A 19,570-nucleotide genomic window follows, 5' to 3' on the forward strand; every position below is an offset into this window, starting at 1 on the left:
GATTCATCATTTTCTATTTTGCATATTTTCTGACTTGGTTCTTCTTCTCGAGTTACAGAAGATTTATCAAAGATTGACCTTTTCGTTATAAACTTATCCATTCCTACGCAACAAAAAAAAATATGACAATGTTATATAAGCCAAATCTTATTGCAAAAAAGGATCGAGTAAAATGAAATGACAACAAGAACAAGAACAAGAACAAGGCAGGGGGCGAAGCCCCCTGTTGGCAATCAGAAGAGGCAGTGAAAGCAAAGTCCAGTGTCAGTCTAAAAAATCAAGTTCTTGATGAATGATAATTCATTTAGCCAACTCATAACACATAAAATTGGCCATTGAAATCAAGATAAATAGGTTTAACCTTCTTTCATAACAAACTTTCAGAATGCCTACAACCTATGTCACATGGATACGACTGCAGATAAAAGAATACAACCATTTTTATGAAGTTTCCAGTATGACTTGTATATAAAGGGATATGGATGACTTTTCTTGAAAGTTTAGGATAGCATCCTACAAGTTTCTATAAATTTACCATACACAATCTAAATCACTTAAACATTTATATACTATCAGACTTTCCGTACTAACCAAAGTCCTTGTCAGAAAATAGCCTCCGTAGTATGAGATACCTACAGATAAGCACCATGCTCCCACCTCTATACCTCATAAAAACAGTTGACCGCACCCAGGGTTGTGTTGACCGCACCGGGTGCCACACCCGCATCGCGTCGACGCGGGTGCGGCACCTGCTTTGCTGAGTCCCTGTGACTTAGGTACCATGAGTAGAAATATCATCATCAGTGGCGGTCTATCTTGACATAATTAAGAAGCCACCAGGCGTTCAAGACCAAGTCATCGTCCAATCCCCCAAGTAAGGACTATGTTGCACTGTTAAATTAGGTGTTGTACTAGACTGATGATATTCCTCACAGCTTTGTGTCCATGATCTTCACTTTCTTTCCAACATAAATCACAGAGCATTGTATTCAAAGGAAACAAGTAAACAAGAAGCTGACACATTTTCAGAGAGTCAACTTTCAATGAGTCAGTTACATATGTGGGAAGGAACATACTGGAAATGATGCATGTAATGTACCCTTTTCCGTTAGTATGGATTCAATACATGCAAAATGTAAGATTATGATTGTCTGTTTGTAGGACAAATTGCAAAAGACAATTGATCCATGGTTGCAGACAAGCCCCACTACAAGTTAATTCTTGTTTTATCTAGCATTGACTGTTCTATCGATGCAATTGCCTTTTGCTGGAAAAAAAAATGTCATAAAATTCTTAAATGCAGCATTTGGATGGCCTGTATTATGGAAATAACCTAAGATAAAATGCATCTCCAAATTCTTGATGAACTGCACACCTTCTGGATGGCCATTTTTGGGCATGTCATGCAAGCAAATAAATCTGGTGATTTCCAAAGGCGACTTCTGTTAATACAAACAGAAGAACTTGATCGAAAGAATGCATTACCTAAAAATTAAGGGCGCCTACTTTGGCAGAGATTGGTTTTTCTTCAATTATATTGTATACCGTTTTTTTTACAGGTATCAAATATCAACTAGTAGATTCAGCAGAGGAGAAGAAAGCTTGTACCATTAGAAAAGTTGCAAGGTTATTCCACATGAAGAAATATATTACCGTCATATCCATTTGAGCTGATTACCATCAAAATGCACCATAAATCCAAAACCCCCACAAAACCTATCACCATAGTAAAAAACGAGAAAACAAACCCAACCAACAAACGGAAACACGAGAAAAAGGAGAGAAAATCAAACTAGAGAATCATTAGAAGCATCATAAACGATTTAGATGGATTGAAAGCAAGGATGAGAAAGAGAAAAGGAGGAAAAAGGTGTGCTTAAGGAGAAAAACGTTGACACTCACCTCATATGCGCCCCAATAGAAATTCTTCCAGAAGAAATTGTGAGCAATGGGAACCCCAACAAAGGGAACAAAGTCGACCTTTTTGCGCAATAGGAGAAAGGAATTGTTCCTGACTTTAGGCTTACCGATTCATTGCTCAGAATCAGGGCGACAGAGAGAGGGGGCGGGTGTGTGTGTGTTTTCCAGCATGTATTGCGCTCCAGAGCACAAGGGTTGCCGCCTTGCCTGTGACAGAAGGGGAATGCCGGAACGGAGGGGCAGAGCTTTAGAAAACTGGTGAGGGTTTTACCCCTCGCCCCTTTTGGCAGGCTCTAGACTCATCGAGAGCCCGGGTCTCGGTCGACTCGGTTTCACGAGTCCCGATTCGACTCGGTTTCCCGAGTCATGAGTCGACTCGGTTTCAAAGTTTAGGGTGGGCGGCCGCCCACCCATGCCCACCCCTGGCTCCGCCACTGTTTGTTACTAATGAAGGTAAAAAACTAATGACCTAAAAATGATAGGTGCAAGTAGTATCAACTCAATCTAATCACATAAATGTGTTGAGCATGGTTTGTTTGCTAGCTAAGGATCAAACCTTGGATTATGCTTTTATGATGTAAAAAGATCTTTTGAGTTATAAAATTTTGGCACATTGTAGGCCATTGATTTTTGGACCCTTTTAAAACCTAATTACTTTTCATAATCACATGATTCAAGACAAGTTTCCTACTAAGCAAACCATGTAGATCACACCTGAAACATTTGATCTACAATAAATAATTTTTTTTTTGAAAAAAAATGTGTTTTCTATTCATTAGTAACTAATATTTATCCAATATAATATATTATATAAATAATATACATTATATATAATATAATAGGCCCAGCCCTGCCTGATTAGGCCCACCGGCGGGCTGTGGGCCAGGGTTTTCCCAACGGGCTGGCCTGAACTGGGCCTTTGGCCTGGCCCGTCCGATGCCCACCTTTACTGGTCGCCCGGTCGTAAAACTCTGCAGCAATCAATTGAAAAAAGAAAATTTTTAAAATACCCCCAAACTTTTTTGTCTAATTCATCCACACACAAATTCACACCAAAGTTTTACTTGGTTTAATCAAATTGCCCTAATCATCAAATGTTCATCAAGTAACATTGTATATCAAGAGAATGTCTTCAATGTAAAAAGGGTTTATTGTTTATAATGATACTTGAAGTCATGACCTCCCAAACATTTACCACTACATAAAATAACTGATCACTAACATATTTTAAAAAAAGTTTTATATAATCATGTTTAAATTCCAGCAAGCCAATCAACCCAATAATGACTCGATCCACTGTTAGCCCAACCTGGTTAGTGTTGGGTATGTATGAAGTTTCAAGTTTCCAAACACCGATTTGGTTGTGCTATCAGTGGGTCGGGTCATTATTATGTTGATTGGCTTTAGGGCTATCAACGTGTTGGGTACCCGACCCATTAGGGTAATACCTAAAATCATCCAAATCATAAATTGCAAGGTTTGAGTTTTGCTCAGTCACAAAAATAGAATCTCAAACCAGAACCCGCATAATTTCATAAATATATTTTTATTAAATATATATATATATATATATATATATATATATATATAAAATACTCAAGTTGGGTCAAGTATTTGGCATAAATGACAGAACAAGTCAAGTTTTTGAAAAAAACATGTCCCAAACCCTTCATGTATATTGCTTGGGTCAACATTTTTTCATGCCCATAATTGGGAATTCGGGTCCGGGTTGGATACCTTATACAAACTCGACCCATTGATAGCCCTGAAAATTAAACTTAGTTATGTAGGCTGAAAAGTTGAGAGTTATTTGACATTTTTCTTAAAAGTAAATTTATGAAATTATGTGGGTTTGGGTTTGGGATTCTATTTTTGCGATCCAAAAATACCCACACTCGACGATTTGTTATTTTGGTTGGGTTCGAGTATATGCGGATGGGTAAGGTACTCGACCCGTTGACATTCCTAAAGCCAATCAACATAGCAATGACACGATCGACTGGTAGTACAACCAAGTTAGTGTCTAGAAACTTAAAACTTTATGCATACCAAACACGGACCCAATTGTGCTATTAGTGGGTCATTATTGGGTTGATCAACTTGCTGGATTTTAAACATGGTTATGTAGAATTTGTTTTAAAAAAAGCTAACTAGTCATTTGGTGCATTGGTTAGTTTTTGTTGTATGTTGAGGTGGTCAAGAGTTCAAGTATCATTTTAAACAATAAATATTTTCTATATTAAATACATTCCATTGAGAGTCTTATGGTCAAACTTTGTATATGTAGAAAAAGGGTAAATTAGTAATTTTATATTACAGGATGGGTTGCATGGGTAAAATATTAACTTCAAAACATGAGTTAGTGTTAACCCAAGAACAAAATATTAACTTTAAAACATGAGTTAGTGTTAACCCAAGAACAAACCCAGTGTTAATTTATGAATGCGACAATTTGATTAACCTAAGTAAAAACATTGCTGTGAATTTGCAAACTCTCAAAGCTTTCATATAAGCATGAATTAGACCAAAAAGTTTGAAAGGAATTTGAACTTTTTTTTAAAATTAAGTTTTCAAAATCAAACATACAATGATTATACAATGACTTATTCTCAACAATGATTATACAATGACTTTTTTTTAAAAATTTTATATTAGCCTCGCAAGCTCAACAAGTTTATTATACTTCATATCTGAGTACAAAAAAGTCAGATAGAAATGAATGGTGGGCAGTTTGCAAGGTGAAGTCCAAACTATACCTTGAGTATGATCAGTTAGAAGAAGACAAGTTAACTGAAGAGAGTGATTACTATCAATCAGATGATATTTATGACTTCTCTTATGATCATGATGTTGCGCATGATATGCATGTCATATCTCTATTGGTCGATGAAACATTCATAGAAGAATATGATCCAAATGATATACCAAGTGGATGGGCAAACAATGAAGAATAAGATGAAAAAGAAGAAGATGGAAAAGAAGAAGAAGAATATGAAAGTCAAACAAGTGATGAGGAAGAATTCTTGAGCTAGTGAGCAAAATCTTGTAATACAAACCTTTATTTGAATGTATTCCAACATTTTGAATGAATTGCAATACTTGATGTGAATGATTTGAATTATTTGAATGTATAGAAATGTGTGACAATGATTTGAATGTATTGCAATATTTGATGTGAATGATTTGAATTATTTGAATATATTGCAATACTTTATGTTAATGATGTGAATGATTTGAATGATTTGAATGTATTGCAATGATTTGAATGATTTGTAGGTATTCTAATGATTTGAATGATTTGAATATATTACAATACTTGATTTGAATTATTTGAATATATTGAAAGGTATTCCAATGATTTGAATGTATTGCAATACTTGATTTAAATTATTTGAATGTATTAAAATATATTACAATGATTTGCTGGTATTTCAATTATTCGAATGATTTGAATGTATTGCAACACTTGATTTGAATTATTTGAATGTATTGAAATACATGATGTGAATGATTTAAAACAATTTGAATGTATTGCATGACATTTTTATTTGTTAGAATATGGTTCGTGGAGCTTACAATGGTCGTTCATCCAGTAGTAGTTAATCTTAGCCTTCATCTTCACAGGCTCCTTTGATAGGTATATCATTTAACTAATTGAATGCTTAATTAGTTGAAATGCGCATTCTGATAATTTCTAACATATTTTTTTACCGATGATGTTTTGCCTGTACATGACCCACCTACACCAGTTGATCATACAAGTCAGAAGCCAACACAGGATGCAGGGTCTTCTCAGTTTGGCACAAGAAGACTCATTCAAATAGTGTATATCAATAATTGATCGTAAGTATTTCTTTTTCACTTATTGCATATCTTATATATATTGTATATTGATATTTATTATATACCAATTCATGTGTAGCACGAGGTTTGAGCCACAAAAAGTAGTACGTGATATTAGGAATTCACTACTTCAACATCTACCAGGACCGATCGCTCAATAGAAATAGTATCCAAAAGAGATGATAGACAGATTGTGGTCCACATTTACGGTATACCATTGTTTGTCATAGTTAATGTGTTTCATATTTAATTATTTGTTATAGTTTTGTCTACTAACTTTCTAAAAATATTTGTAGGCTTCGAATCGCTTCGCGACTACGATAGAGAAACATGATGCAAGGAAGGTGTGACAGAAGGTGGCTGCCAATCGATTTGCAGACATGCTGCACAATATGAAGACTGCAACAAGAAAAGCATATGGCGTGATAGATGATCCACTGCAGTGGAAAGGTCATGAACCTCCTACTATTAGGTCAGATGTTTGAGATACAATGTGTGACAAGTGGGCTGAGAATGCATTTCGAAATTGCTCAGCGAAGGCTGCACAAAATTGAGCAAAAATGCTCGAAGCCCATTTACACACAGGTGAATGTAGGACTTTTGGGAGCTACCTGAAGAAAATGGTAACTCATCAATATATAAACAAATCGATTTTATAAATATTGTTACAAACCAGTTAACTAAATCTTTTATCATTTCACTTCGCATGAAGCAGAAAAAGGAGGCATTGTGCCATACAAGGATGTGTTTGTTCAAACACATAAACGTAAGACCATAGGAGAGTTCATATCGGAGAAGGCGAGAACGACAATTGTATGTATTTATTGTATTAATAATCATTATAATATACAAGTTATCATAAATATTATAATTCTTAATTATTAATTCATACTGTAAACATTATTTTGTAGGAGTCATATGAGCAACAGATGGTAGAGCGATATGGCGATGACTCTACTCAGCATCCATCATTTGATCATGCAGCATGGGTGACTGCTGCAGGTGAACCCAAAAAGGGTCGTGTGTTCGGGTTTGGGACTAATATGAACACTTCACCAGTCATTGCTTCACCCAGTCACAACTCAGAGACTTCTTCCGTCAATATCAGCTCTAAGCATCCGACTGATTCTTGGGATGATGTACACCAGATCGTTAAGGACACAATGCATGACTACTTCCATGAAACAATTGCCGACGTTCTCAGGGATGAGTTCAACCGTTTTTTGCAGAACATGGGAGCTTTGTTTGCAGGTGCCTCTCAGGTATGAAAGTTTCATGTGATGCATTGCATGTCATTAGATTTCATATAACTTTGATTGCCTTAACTTAGGTGCATTGCATATAATTTATTTCAGTATATTTTGTTTATCAATACAGACGTTTTATATAATATTTTAGTATAATATTTTTACTGCCTTAGAACAGATACGAGCATGACAGAATTACATATACAGTTTTTTTACTGCCTTTGAACACATATGAGCACGATAGAATCACATATACAATTTTTTTACTACCTTAGAACACATATGAGCATGGTAGAATCACATATATAATTTTTTGACTGCTCTAGAGCACATATGAGCATGGTAGAATCACATATATAAATTTTTTGACTGCCTTAGAGTACATATGAGCATGATGTAATCACATATATAGTTTTTTGCCTGCCTTAGAACACATATGAGCATGACAGAACCACATATATAGTTTTTTGACTGCCTTAGAGCACATATGAGCATGACAGAATCACATATACAGTTTTTTTTACTGCCTTAGAACACATATGAGCATGATATAATCACATATACAGTTTTTTGCCTGCCTTAAAACACATATGAGCATGATAGAATTACATATACAGCTTTTTGACTGCCTTATTGCACATATGAGTATGGTAGAATCACATATGCAGTTTTTTTGACTGTCTTAGAACACATATAAGCATGATATAATCACATATACAATTTTTTGCCTGCCTTAGAACACATATGAGCATGACCGAATCACATATACAGTTTTTTGACTGCCTTAGAGCACATATGAGCATGATAGAATCACATATACAGTTTTTTTGACTGCCTTAGAACACATATGAGCATGATATAATCACATATATAATTTTTTGCCTGCCTTAGAACACATATGAGCATGATAAAATCACATATACAGTTTTTTGACTGCCTTATAAGACATATGAGCATGATAGAATTACATATACAGTTTTTTTGACTGCCTTAGAACACATATGAGCATGATATAATTACATATATAGTTTTTTGCCTGCCTTTGAACACATATGAGCATGATATAATTACATATATAGTTTTTTGCCTGCCTTTGAACACATATGAGCATGATAGAATCACATATAAAGTTTTTTTATTGCCTTAGAGTACATATGAGCATGATATAATCACATATAAAGTTTTTTTTGACTGCCTTAGAACACATATGAGCATGATATAATCACATATACAGTTTTTGCCTGCCTTAGAACACATATGAGCATGATAGAATCACATATACAATTTTTTGACTGCCTTATAGCACATATGAGTATGGTAGAATCACATATACAGTTTTTTTTTACTGCCTTAGAACACATATGAGCATGATATAATCACATATACAATTTTTTGCCTGCCTTAGAACACATATGAGTATGATAGAATCACATATAAAGTTTTTTAACTGCCTTAGAACACATATGAGCATGATAGAATCACATATAAAGTTTTTTTGCTTCCTTAGAACACATATGAGCATGGTAGAATCACATATACAATTTTTTTACTGCCTTAGAGCACATATGAGCATGGTAAAATCACATATAAAGTTTTTTTACTACCTTTAGAACACATATGAGCATGATTGAATCATATATAAAGTTTTTTAACTGCCTTTGAACACATATGAGCATGATATAATCACATATACATTTTTTTGCCTGCCTTAGAACACACATGAGCATGATAGAATCACATATACAGTTTTTTTACTGCCTTAAAGCACATATATATATGAGTATGATAGAATCACAAAAGCAATTTTTTTACTATCTTTAGAACACATATGAGATTGATTGAATCACATATAAAGTTTTTTACTACCTTAGAACACATATGAGTATGGTAGAATCACATATACATTTTTTTGACTGCCTTAGAGCACATATGAGCATGATTGAATCACATATAAATTTTTTTACTACCTTAAGAACACATATGAGCATGATAGAATCACATATACCATTTTTTTACTGCCTTAGAACACATATAAGCATGATAAAATCACATATAGAGTATAATTTATTTTAGTATATTTTGTTTATCAATACTGACCTTTCTTTTCTTGTATAGTTTGCTGACGATAATCAACGTAGTGGAGCTGAAAAGACAGATCAAGACAATGAACAAAAGGACACACAAAATTTTGGCGATGATTAGATTCATGTGTTAAATTTGTTTTACCTTCTTTTTGTTTCAAAAATGTAAATATTTGAATTGTAAATAATTAGAACTTGCGAATTTTATAGTGGATTGATTAATTGTTTTAGTTCCCTTTTATATATATTTTGATGTGTACTTTGTTTTTTATTCACAGGAAATATAAATTGTACAGGAAATAAAAATTGTATCACGAGAATTTTTTTCTCGATATTTAATTTTCAAATATTTTTTTTAATTTTTTCCTTGTTTATGACGAATATTTTCATTGCTAATTATTATTAGCGTTGAATGTAGCAACGGATTAGCGACGACTATAAATCCGTCGCAACATCAAAATCGCCGTATAGTAGCGACGACCTTGCGGTGGATGTTGGCATTCGTTATTCCATCGCAACTTAGCGACGAAACTGGCGACAAATACATTCCGTCCCTACTTAACGACGAAATGGGCGACAAATATATTCTGTCGCTAATTAGCATAGAAAAATTTACGATGGAAGTTATTCGTCTCTAATCCGATGGTAATCCATCGCTAAGTTGTTTAGCGACGGATTAGCGTCGGATTAGTGACGGATTTAGGTCGTCGCTAATCCACAAGTTTCTTGTGGTGGTTTTTTCCATAATTATTAACTAAGATGATTCGGTCACTGAGTTTCCATAATAAGTAATCTCTTTGATATATTTTAATCTCATTTACTCAGATATATTTTGAATAATCTTTCGTGAAAAGACTTTCGTCATGTGATTAACTAAGTTTTGACAAGACTTAACATACTCAATAAAAATTACTTATTGCTTGAGTAAATTATTAGCTTTGTTATTCTTTAGACAAATATGTCTAAATTTTCTATTGTAAATATTGCGCTCTATATAGTGGTTGGACTGTCACAATGTATAGCTATAAGAAGCACAAGTTTAATTCTCAATGAAATCTCCATTAATAGATTCTTAAGCCATTATGCTTTCATATATACTAGCAAAATGTAGTGCTATTAACTAAGCTTCCATAGTGGATTGGGTTTAATAGTTTCCTTCTTTGTTGCTCAGAATATCACCCAAAATCTAAGAGTAAGTACTCAATCACTTGTGGATATAGAATATTATACATCCATATTTTAATTAGCATCGTTGTACCCATCAAGGTTGGTGGGTTCTCCCCCATAAAAGGATCTCATAATTCAAAGTTTCATTTAGGTACTTCGTAGCCCTGCACGCAACATTTCAGTGAATTGCTAGTGTATCTGATTATTTTGCTTATACAAAAAGCTACGTGTGGTCTAGTTTTATTGACTTAGGCAATTTAGCACTAAGTTCAATGGAAACAAAGGAATGACCACATGATCATTGCATGACAAAGTAGTGGCCAACCTGCAAAATTTGGCCTAATACTTTGTAGAGGAGAACATTGTCAGTGAAAGTTTGGGTTTGAGGGTGTTTTGGTATGGCAAATACATCTATGCCAGGTAAAAGTTAGTGGAAGCTTGTAACCTTGAAAGCTTGCTTGGTATTGATTCATGTGGACCATGTACCTGTCCAGAATATGAGAACAATGGCAGATAATAAAATGATCACAAACTTAACCTGCAGGCAGAATGTATAATAATCATGGTGAAACGTTAAAAATGGCAATATTTCATGTTCCAAAAACTTGTGAGAATTTGATTTTTTTTTTTATAAATCTTGCTTTTTTTGGCAAAATCTCAGTAATAAAAAAAATAAATTTAAAATACAAAAATATTTAAAAAAAAATATTTAAAAATAAAAATACAGGGGTTTTCATGATAAATAGCCATTTAAAATATAAATATCGTGTTTAAATCATGGTACGTATTTGTATTTTTTAATATTTAAGCTTTCAGGAAATATTTCTTGCAAGATTTTCATAAATCTCGCGATATTTGTCACTATGGTATTAATTATTTAATTTGTCATTCTGTGGGCCAACCTCCCTTTCTTGATAGTGAAGCACTGCTCGAAAGAGGGAAAAAAACGTGAAAGATACGTAGGTACAAAAGAAAAAGAAGTTTGAACAAAAGAAAAAGAAACAAAAAGAGTGTGAATGAGAAGTTAAGATATATGCTCCAAAAAAAGGGGGAGAATCAAAGCAATGACCTCCCTACCCTCTTCCTGCCTTCCCCATCAGACCAACGGTCAAGATTCAGTTGTTTGGGTTGGAACCTCATACAAATCTGACCTGTTGAAAGCCCTAGCACTCTAGTGCAATGTTGTTAGTATGGGTGCATATCGTCTAAAGTATTGTATCGGTAGAAAATTGACACGCATCACTTTTAATAAATGTAAAAAATATTAAACTTTAAATTTTAATATTTTTAATATCATTTTAATGGTTTTAACATGTGTAACATTCTGATTGACATGTAATGTTTTTTATTATTTTTTGGCCGATACAGAACGATTCACTTGAGTATCGGTATAACAGTTCGCCAAAAGATTCAGGGCCGATACCGATACTGACAACATTGCTATAGAGTAATAAACTTCCAGTAAAAATAGTTGGCCAAGGGTCAAATCTCACTATCGTCCTATTTGGGAAGAGACACCTCAATTTAGTCATTAAGCCAGCAAATTCAATGACAATAATATTGCTTGATGTACAAATAGGACGTCAGGGCCAACCACGTAAAGAAGAAAGGGAGCCCTAACCCTAACCCTAACCCTAACCCTAACCCTAATTCACATCTCTGCATTGAGCTTCATCTCGTGGATCAATGGCTGACAGTGAGCAGAAACCACATGTGCTGGTCTTTCCCTTCCCAGCACAGGGTCACATAAACTGCATGCTCAAGCTCGCCGAGCTCCTCTCTCTCGCCGATCTCTACGTAACCTTCCTCAACTCAGAGCACAATGACGCGAGGCTCCGCAGGTGCACCAACATCCATGCACGGCTGAGCTCCCGAAAGAACTTCCGGTTCCGTTCGGTCTCCGATGGTCTCGACGATGATCACCCACGATCGGCTGACCTGATCCTAGAGATGCATGCTTCATTGAGGAGGAAGACCAAGCACCTATTCAGAGAGATGCTGGCAGCTGCTGGCGAGGAGGAGGAGGGAAGGAATGGAGAGAGGTGGCCCGGAGTTTCGTGCCTGATTGCCGACGGGATCATGTCGTTCGCCGCCGACGTCGCTGAGGAATTTGGCATCCCCAGCTTGTCTTTCAGAACAGCTAGTGCAGCCAGCTTCTGGGCTTACTTCTGTATACCTAGGCTCGTGGAAGTTGGGGAGCTTCCCTTTGGAGGTATGCCAAGGATGCATGGTATCATAAGATCTACTTAGAAACATCAAAACATGTGATATTATCACACTATTAACACGATATGTTCTTGAAAAACATGATATGCATATTCTTATATTTTACATATATTTTGTGTATATTTTTAAAATATAAATATACAAATATTTCTGGACAAAAAACTAAAATTTGTAAATCTATCGCTACATCCTTCGCCGAGAAAATCCCGATAACAAGATTTATGACTATGGTTCGTACCACCAAAGTTGTGTTTGAGATCAGGTGAAACGTAAACAAGTTTACAAACTGAAAATTTTCTATAGTTTAATATCAGATCCTTAAAATCAAAATGACTTTTGGCCGGAGACCTTGAAATTTCATATTAATGACGTTTTGATTATTTTCTCTCTTTTGTTTTCGGAAATGTGACCAAGTTCGTGATCTGGAATGTTTGCATACTTCAGCATTAGCATTTTATATCATGGTGTGGACAGGGTAAGTTTAACTAAACAATTAAGGTATGTTTGGCGGGTGATTCAAACATAACAAGTTCATGATTGCTGGCTTCTTTTGAGTTCACCCTTCTTCTATACTAAAGATCTAATTCTTGTTTGGCTCACAGAGACAACAACCATGGATCATGTCACCAGCTGCATTCCAGGAATGGAGGGCATAGTTAGGTTAAGAGACCTACCGGGATTTTGCCGGGTCAACGACCTCAACGACGGCGGCTTTCGACTCGTGCTTACAGAGACTCACCTCTCAGCCAAGGCATCAGGAATCATTCTCAACACATTCTATGATCTTGAGGGCCCCGTCCTCGACCAGATATCCTCTCAATTCCCGAATGTGTACACGATTGGCCCCCTCCATGCCCTCCTAAGAGCACGAAACTGCGGCCAGTTGGCGATGTCGGGCTCGAGCAGCTTGTGGAAGGAAGACAAGAGCTGCATGGATTGGCTTGCAAGGTGGGAGAAAAGGTCTGTGGTCTATGTTAGTTTTGGCAGCTACACCCAGATCAGCAGTGAGCAGCTGCTGGAGTTCCTGCATGGCCTGGTCAACGCCGGATTCCCTTTCCTATGGGTGATAAGGCCTGATCTAGTCAACGGCAAACTGGGCTCGGTTCCTGAGAGGCTGTTGGAAGCAGCAGAAGAGAGGGGCTGCCTGGTGGAGTGGGCCCCACAGGAGGAGGTGCTGGCCCACCCATCGGTGGGTGGTTTCTTGACCCATAGTGGGTGGAACTCAACACTTGAGAGTGTCTTCACTGGAGTTCCAATGCTGTGCTGGCCTTTCTTTGCTGACCAACAGATCAACAGCAGGTTTGTGAGCCATGTTTGGAAGGTGGGAATGGACATGAAGGACACCTGTTGCAGGGACACCATCAAGAGTTTTCTGCAGGAGTTGATGAGCAAGAGGAGTGAGGAATTGTGGGGTAATGCCAAGAGGATGAAGGAATGTGCATGGAGGAGCATTGAGGAGGGAGGTTCTTCCTATAAGAATTTGGACAAGTTATTGAAACATATTAGGTCATTGAGCCTGAAGACTGCATCAATAAGCCTGGGTTAGTTGGTTGCCCAAGAAATGGCTATTTAGCAGAAACTCATCGCTTGAATTTGGATTATAGGTGTGGCAGCGGTTATCATCTCCAACTCTCTCTCTCTCTCTCTCTCTCTCTCTCTCTCTCTCTCTCTTAGGTGTGGTAGCGGTTATCATCACCAACTCTCTCTCTCTCTCATGATGCTGAATTTGGCAATAAGCCATTTTCTTTCCTACCAATGTTGATTATTTTTCTAGAATATGCTACTTATTTGAATTTGGATTCTAGGTGCAGCAGTGTTATCATCTCCAAGGATGCCAGTTGAAGTAGATCTTTGTGTGATGGGGCATCGAGCCCAGTGCTGCAGAAGAGAAGCCATATAGATTAAGTGTTTCTTTTTCTTTTTAGAAGCCATATAGACTACGAATGTTTCTTTTTCTTTTTCTTTTGGATAGTCAAGCTGGTCTTAGGCAAGACCCCTACCAGATTACATGAAGAGTGAATACAATCCGATGGACTCATTAGAAGGCCACCAGTCTCGTGGTTTATCCTTTCAAACTTGATCACACTCAAGGACTCCAAAATTTACAAGGCTTTCAGCTATGCAATTATGCTCCTTTGGAATCTAGTCACAATGCACTTGACCACTACTTTAGAAAAAAGGAAAATGGCCCTACTATATGACAAAATGATGTGTTTCTCAAAATGCTCCATAAATTTTGAAATTTGCCCATGCTCAAATTCGCAAATGTTTAGCTTTAAAAGGATCTTTTTACCCTTTGCACAAGAGAATTTCTTTCAGATATGCGGATTTACTTTCAAATATGTGAATTTCTTCCTAAATGTTTGTGATTTTCTCTCTAATATATGAAATTCCTCCTAAATATGCAAATTTTCTCTCAAATATGCAGATTTTCTCTCAAATATATGATTTTCTTATGAATATGTGATTTTTCTCTTGAGTTTTGGGTGATATGTCGCTACGCTTTCCAAATCTCGAGACCTCTCACTAAAAATTATATTTGTATGATGCATCCACAGAAATCCCAAATTTCACATAAACTAATATTCAAATATGACTAGTTTTCATCTCAATAAAGTAGATCTGTGCATCAAACGCGTGCATCTTCTTCATTTTGCAACCCCCATGCAAAATTGCTCTTCTTGAAATATTGTATCTCTCTGTTTTGCAATACCCATGCAAAATGCAGAAATTCGTGCCTACATTTTTGCAAATAACTAAAAACCTGCTCACTTTCACAAATACCCTACCTGTTTGGCATATATAGTACAAAATTCATGAGAAACCATGCAAAACTCTCTTTAAGATATGATCCTTTAGAAGTTTCGCAAATGTTTGAAGAATTTTACATATTACAATATAAATATCGCAAATATAACCTGCTAACCTCATTTAAGTAGATACTTCTCAAGGAGGTTCACAAATACAATATGAACTTTACAATTACAATATGAACTTCTCGAGGAGTTGTGGTGGCTTAAGGACCTTAAGGTTAAGGAAATGATCATGTCATGGTGGCATGAACCCCAAGTTGGTACTTGGGCAGCACAACATATATTGAGAAAGATAGATTTTGTGATAAGGAATCTCATCCTTTGGTTTAGAGATAAAGGCATGGCAATATTCTAAGAGATTCAAGCATGAAAAAACAAATTATACACCCTCGAAAAGCGCATGAGTGATCCTGTTAGTAACAAGGTGGTAGTAAATCTGAAAATGAAACATGATCAACTTGCATCATTGGTCGAGGAGTGGTGAATCTGAAATGAGATGCGATGAAGACAAAGATCGAGGAGTGGCGAATCAAACACGTGCTACTTCCACGCTTTTGCCTCGAATCATAAAAGAGTAAATTGTATTTCCTTCTTATCCTTCAATGGTGAACAACTTCAAGGCCCAACCCTATTGCAGTATTTTTCATGGCAATTTCGAGACCGCTTCACACGTTCAAACAAGCTGACACCAAATTTGGCGAACATGCAGTTTCACACACTTCAAGCAGGTAGTTAAGTTAACAACATATCTAGAGAATTTGAAAAAATAAGATGTCAAAAAGGTTGTTTGATTCATGACTATAGGCAAGGCCACGAGGATAGAAGGTTTTCTCGTTAAGGTGTTTCGGGTAATATAGGATGCGTGCCGTATGATTATGGTCCTTATTCCAAATGATGGTTTTAGAGGTACTATTAAGAATTTTAGATCAATTGCACTTAGTGGCACTATTTATAAAATTTTATCAAAAACACTAGTCTTGCACCTCCAAGTCATAATAGACAAGATCATCTTCAAAAACCAATATGCATTCATAACTGGGAGAAAGCTACATGAAAGATGAAGTCGTGCACTCTAATCACTCCTCGTGCACCAATGCTTTCTTGCTAAAATTGGATCTCTCTGAGGCATTGAACATGGTGAGATGTGATTTATTGTTTGCGTGTATGGAGAAGATGAACTTTGGGAAAAAGTGGTGCAATTCAGAGAAAGAACAACTTTGGATTTCCATCATCAACGACACCCAATGTACATTCTTTAACTTATCCAGTAGGTGTTGACAAGGTTAACCATTGTCACCCTTTCTCTTTCGTATAGTCAAGAAGGCTCTCTTGCATGATTGACTCAGCCATTAAGAGGATGACTTATTCTATGATATGGACTTGCCGAGCTACCCTAAGTTCTCGCATACACTCTTTGTCGACGAGATCCGCATATTTGGATATGTAAAGGAGACCAACATGAGTTTTTGAGGTGCTAATCTGGAAATCAGTTGTCAGGGCATTGAAATAAAGACCTCAGATCAAACCTCACTAGTGCATGGGTGTGTTCGTAGCTTTTATAGGTAGGTCACGTAAGGTAGGGTGGTTGTGCGAAGCAGGTTATATGTTCCCCCCCCGAACAAGGCAGTTAGCTACATCTCATGTTCGGGGGTCCCAAAGAGCACCACATATGTAAGCATGTGCGTCTCGTATCCCCATGTTTGTCAGCATTAATTAGTGTTGGAGTTTAATGCGATTGCAAAGACTTAAGTACCCTCTCCTCCATTGGTGTAAAAAAAAATGACGATTCTTGAAAAGGAGTGGTTGTAAAGACTTAAGTGCCCTGAAGATGGTTATTTAAGACCCATTCTCTGCACTGCAGGATTATCAGAGAAAGAAATCTCCCCTGGAGGAGGCCATGAACATCAACTCTCTCACTCTCTCTCTCCCTTCTCTTTCTGCTTCTGTGCACATTCAACAGAAGGTCCTACATTGCTCTATCAAGCACCGACTGACCTGCACATTGACTATTGTGGAGTCTGATTCAGAGTTTTTACCCTTACAGAAGGAGGGTTTGGGGGCTCCTCCCAGCGTGGGTAGCATCATTCAACTAAGTGAGTTGTAGATCCTGATTCAGAGTTTTTACCCTTACAGGAGAGGGGTCTAGGAGCTCCTCCTAACGTGGGTAGCATCATTCAACTTGAAGAGTTGTGGAGTCTGATTCAGAGTTTTTACCCTTACAGAAAGGGGGGTCTGAAGGCTCCTCCCAGCATGGGTAGCATCATTCAACTTGAAGAGTTGTGGAGTCTAATTCAGAGTTTTTACCCTTACAAAAGGGGGGTCCGAGGGCTCCTCCCAGCGTGGGTAGCATCATTCAACTTGATGAGTTGTAGAGTCTGATTCAGAGTTTTTGCCCTTATAGGAGAAGGGTTTGAGGGCTTCTCCCAGCGTGGATAACATCGTTCAACTTGATTCGTTGTGGAGCTTGATTTAGAGTTTTTTCCCTTATAGGAGGAGGGTTTGTGGGCTTCTCCCAGCGTGGATAGCATCGTTCAACTTGATTCATTATGGAGCTTAATTTAGAGTTTTTGCCCTTATAGGAGGAGGGTTTGGGGGCTCCTCCAAGCGTAGGTAGCATTGTTCAACTTGATTCGTTGTGGAGCCTGATTTAGAGTTTTTGCCCTTACAGGAGGGGGGTCCGGGGGCTCCCCCTGGCACGGGTTCCGGGTGTCGTGGTCAAAAAATGCACAGAGTATCGTGGTGAGAAAGACATATTTTTGCTCCAAGCAAGGTTGAAAGAAATTAATGAAAAATCCAACAAGGAGCATGCCAGAATCAAGATGTGGATGTCAAGAGAGAATGGTGTTGTGCAACTCAAATAACATAGAATAATAGGAGTCTGGTTTTTAGTTAAAATGGAGAATGAAATGACAATAGAAATCGCTGAAAATTTACATAAATAAACTAGACTCAATAACGAAGACACCACTTTTTACGGATTTGGAATATGACCTCCGGTTAGGGAGATATGACCCTGACAAATTGATCATAATTCGGCTAGCGATTTACAGCGATTTGCTTACTGAATGACACTACAAATCACTATAGTGATTTGCGGAAGACACTACAAATCGCTATAGCGATTTGCGGAAGACCCGAAAATACTACAAATCGCTGTAGGAAAGCCCGATAACACTACAAATCGCTGTTGGAAGGGCCCAAAAAAATTTAGTTCGGAGAGCGCTGCCCCCCGCCAGGGGCGCCCCCCCTGAAGCCCCGCCCGCTGACCGCGTAGCGGGATCCGCTCCGGGGGGAGCCTCCGGACCCCCCTCCTGTAAGGGAAAAAACTCTAAATCAGGCTCCACAACTCATCAAGTTGAATGATGCTACCCACGCTGGGAGGAGCCCTCAGACCCCCCTTCTGTAAGGGTAAAAACTCTGAATCAGACTCCACAACTCTTCAAGTTGAACGATGCTACAGTCAGTGTGCAGGTCAGTCGGTGTTTGATGGAGTAATGTAGGATCATCTGATGGATGTGCACATAAGTAGAGAGAGAAGGGAGAGTGAGTGAGAGGGTTGATGTTCATGGCCTTCTCCAGGGAGAACTCTTTGTCTTCCTTGATTTCTTCTCTAGAGAGAGAGAGAGAGAGAGGGTTTTACAATGTTTTACGGAGAAAGAAGAAGAAGACTTTGAAGAGACAACGTCATCCTCGACTTTTTGGATGGAGGACATGTTTGTCCTTTTTTTGGATGGAGAAAGAAGAAGAAGACTTTGAAGAGTCAACACCATCCTCGACTTTCTGGACGGAGGACATGTTTGTCTTTTTTTTGAACGAAAAAAGAAGAAGAAGACTTTGAAGAGTCAACATCATCCTCGACTTTCTGGATGGAGGACATGTTTGTCCTTTTTTTGAACTGTTTGTTTTTTCTTTTTTGAATGAAGGGCATTTTTGTTATTTTCTCAAATCATCACTTTATGAGAAGAATAGCAAGAAAGGGTACTTAAGTATTTGCAACAACACTAGAGTCCGATGCAAAGTTATGTCAACATACACGGGAACATGAGCCCCATGTGCATGTATACGTGGTGCTCATTCAAAGCCCCGAACACAGACGTGGGATTCAGTGAATCATCCGGGGGGAACATACACCACCCTCTCGTAGTTGTGGGGCTTCACCCAGGTTTTTCCTCACTTCGGCCGTGAGGGTTCTTGGTCATAAAAAGGAAAAAGAAAAACAATATTAATAACATCCACTCTAATTGCCTGAGTGGCAGCAGGCTTAGGTAGAAGG

General features: G+C 37.5%; 1 pseudogene; it reads left to right on the top strand.

Annotated features, from left to right (window-relative positions):
* Window positions 1–11,944: 11,944 nt before the first annotated feature.
* Window positions 11,945–14,030, top strand: LOC149828180 (7-deoxyloganetic acid glucosyltransferase pseudogene; annotated as a pseudogene).
* The last annotated feature ends 5,540 nt before the right edge of the window (window positions 14,031–19,570 follow it).

This window comes from Nuphar pumila, chromosome 9 (assembly GCF_984573655.1).
Source record: "Nuphar pumila chromosome 9, dmNupPumi1.hap1.1, whole genome shotgun sequence".
NCBI lineage: Eukaryota > Viridiplantae > Streptophyta > Magnoliopsida > Nymphaeales > Nymphaeaceae > Nuphar > Nuphar pumila.